Source organism: Sinocyclocheilus anshuiensis, unplaced genomic scaffold (assembly GCF_001515605.1).
Source record: "Sinocyclocheilus anshuiensis isolate Anshui unplaced genomic scaffold, SAMN03320099.WGS_v1.1 scaffold735, whole genome shotgun sequence".
Classification (NCBI taxonomy): Eukaryota; Metazoa; Chordata; class Actinopteri; order Cypriniformes; family Cyprinidae; genus Sinocyclocheilus; species Sinocyclocheilus anshuiensis.
In genome coordinates, this window is record NW_015548245.1 from 237,754 (window position 1) to 241,542 (window position 3,789).

Genomic DNA, 3,789 nt, shown 5'->3' on the forward strand with positions numbered 1-3,789 from the left:
TGAAACGTTAAGACAATAAACACAATAAATAAATAAAATGTATGAATGATGCAGTGCTAATTGACATATCATTTATTACAGCACAGCCACTATAAAGTATATTTTCTACCTAATTCTGTGCAGAAAATTGAAATAATTGTTTGTAGTATATAAAACAATCATAAAATTGCCATTAGGAATAAATTATAGATTACAAATGATTGATTATTGTCCAGCAGTGTATTTGATTCTGAAATTCAAAGTAAGATAAGTATAAGTATAAAATAAGATAAGTATAAGTATAAAATAATTCCTTGGAATATATATATACTGTATATATAATACTTTCATAGGTCTAAGTAAAATTATTGTATTTGACATTTCTGTCACTTCTGACATGATGGCTACACCCCTGGTGTGACAAAATGTTAGCCTATACATAATACTTTTAAAGTTATTTTTTAAAATCTTGGCTTACATAAGTTTCTACATATGCCATGGCATGCCATAGCATCATTAAACTAGCATCTAACAATGGACAAAAGTGTTTTTTTCCTCTAACCTATGGTTCTCTAACCATAAAGGCTGCTGTGTAATTTGCCCCCTGACTAAGCATTTAAAGAATTATAGGGGAAGCATTTAAATAATCCTGTGAATGCACTTAAAGAATGCGGAATTGAATCGAATCATTCTGAATTTGCAAAAATCATTCTTGAATCGAAGAATCAAATCGAAAACCTATGAACTGTGAATCGAATCGATTCGCTGTCTACCCAAAGATTCACAGCCCTAGTTTATTTCGTGCTATAACTGGTAAAGAGGAAGAGATGATCGGTTCACGTGCCGCTTGAACTGAGGCATTAAGCAATATGTCACGACACATTAAAGAGCCACAAAACGGTATTTATTATTTGGATATGACTTGTCTGTCGGCGTGTTGTCAGTGTCCTCTTTGCCAAAGTCCCTTTAAAGGGGTCATAGGATGCCCATTTTCCACAAGTTGATATGATTCTTTGGGGTCTTAATGAAAAGTCTGTAACATAGTTTGGTTAAAATTTGTCAATGGTAGTGTAAAAAGCACCTTTTTTTACCTTGTTAAAAACGGCTCTTTTCAGATCAAGCCGTTTTTGTAGCATTTTCCTTTAAATGTTAATGAGCTCTGCTGACCCCCGCCCCTCTCTTCCGAGCTGCTCTCAGAGAGACTGTTTACTTTATGCCGAGTTCACACTGCACAATTTTCAAAGACGTCGCATCACTGTTGGTTTCACACTGAACGACTATCTGGGGTAGCATTCAGTTGTTGCTGTGTTCACACTGCACGATGGAACGATGACAGGAGGTTACACACTGCATGACTTTACAATAGGAAGAATCGAGTTCAGCGGCTCATATGTCGGGAGTAAATGACGACTGCTATGTTCATTATTACATCCAACAACAGAACACATTAGGAGTCATTCTTGTCTACATCTGCTCTGGTGGTGAAACAATGGCGGACTGATGACAACTCACTCAGGGCGGGTCTAAGGTAAGGCGTCAGTCCAGTCTGTGCTGAAACGCTACTGTCAATCAAACTATCATGGGAGGGGCCTGTCTGTGTGACGTCACACAGACAGGCATTTGAGATCGGCTCGATTTGAGAAAGGGGAAAACCTTTAACCAGATAAAAAAAAAAACACTGGTGGATTTTTATCATTATAGGGTGGTTATGTACACACACTGCCAACACACATTTCAGTTCAAACAACTTGTAAAAGTGCATGTAGCATCCTATGACCCCTTTAAGGCAAATCATGCCACTCGGCGGCCATCTTTGAAACGCCTCTTGGGCATGCAAGTGCAGCTCTAAACATCAAATTCTCCAAAACTGTTTGCCAAACTTAAGATTACATTTCATATTTGAAATCACAAATGAAATCGGACAATAACTGTCTCATAAACGTTGTTTCTTTTGCTCACATAACATTAAAAAAGCTTCTTTTTCAGGCTAGACCAACCAGTGTGCATGCCCAGTACTGAGCTCACGTCTCAGAACGCTGACTGTTTATATAGTGACCGGGACTTCTAACGGCAGCTGCAGTGATGCACTGACTTTACAGATTAGCTATTGGCTCTTTTACTCAGAAGGCAGGCTTCGTTCGATAGAGCGGCCATATTGAATGTTGAATATTTCCCCATTCAAAACTATACGAGTGAAACGTCTTGGGTATTCTATAGTCTTTGTCTTTGCTCCGCAATGTATTTTTCACTGCGTGAGAACATGATGTGTGGTGTGAGAGTGACACAGCAACAGTAACGTAGCAACAGTAACTAAGGGGGGCAGGTCTTTGCGAAGGGTCAATTTCATTGTGTTCACGCTACCATATTTAAAATTGAAGTTTACTTAATTTGTGTTAAAACTACATGAATTATTTTTGTTGATGTCAGCTGGACAGTAGATCTGTAGTTCCCAGCCTGCTTCACAAGGGACTGCATTTGGAGAGTAAATTCAGGTATTAAATGTTACTTTGTGTTTTTCAGTAAAAGGAAATACGTTAAGTGAAGTGATGTGTAGCCATACTCTGAATTTGTGCTTTGCATTTAACCCATCCAAGTGCACACACACTGTGAACACACACCCAGAGCAGTGGGTGTGTTTAATTAAACCTTTCTTCAGTTAAATTAAGTAAGGGTAATCAATTCATTTTTTGAATGTGTGAATACAAGGAACAAAGTCATAATACAGAATGATGTGGGGCTGCATGAACAAATCTGTACAGTCACTAAACCTTAAAGCACTGGGGCAATACAATCAATAAAATGAAGGCGGAGTTACAGTCAGAAATTTTTAGTGGGATTTTGGGGATTTTTGATCATCCGCTAAGCAAAAAACAGTCTGATTGGTTAGAAAAGCAACCTGAGTCAGAACTGAAGGCTTAATGATGCAATGCACTTGACTTAACCTTTCATTTGCAATGCGATAAAGTTTGTTTAACAAACTATAAATAATATAAACTATGTTTTTATCAACCAAAAAATACAAATATGCAAAATAGCCTTTTTATTGGTGAGATGACATCTGAATATTTATAATTCTTTCCCTTCATTTTCTCCTGTCAAATTCCAGAAGGGTTAATGAAAGAGACATGATGCTACGATACTGTTTTGAGACTTATGGATGCTTTATGGACTTAGGAGGTTACATGAATGAAAATGTAATTTACCTGGCTGAAAGGAAGAGGATGTAATGTGAACCATGGATCTGCTATCAAGGAAGTAAAATGAAACGCTTCAGTAAGCAGAAGAGGTACTTTGTGGGTGAATCTCCACAGTGTTTACTGCTCATTTAACCCTTCATTTAACTGTTTTCATTTAACTAGATCTTTAGTAATGTTTTACCTCTAATGCAAATGCATCATTGCAATGCATACATACATATAGCTACAAAATTTGATTAGCTAGAAACAATAACAAAATGGCTCGTGCATTGTGAAATGCAAAATATGAATTTGTCAACACCAGTAGCATTATTTTAATAGCCTATTACTTAATTATTTTTAAAAGGTGAGTCTGAGAGTCAATTAAAAAACTGTAGTCTTAATTCATTCTTAATCACAACTGAACACTAGATTTGTCAGTGTTTATAATACATATTTGATGTGGCATTTTGTGTATCAGATTCAGACAGACACAGATTTTGTGAGAATATGGAAGAAGAAAGAAGTTGCACCAAAAAAATAATACAATAATACATAGCCTACTTGAAAGTGTTAACACATCTAAATAATCCAAGTAACATCTATATTCGGTATAAAATCTTTTCAGTTCACA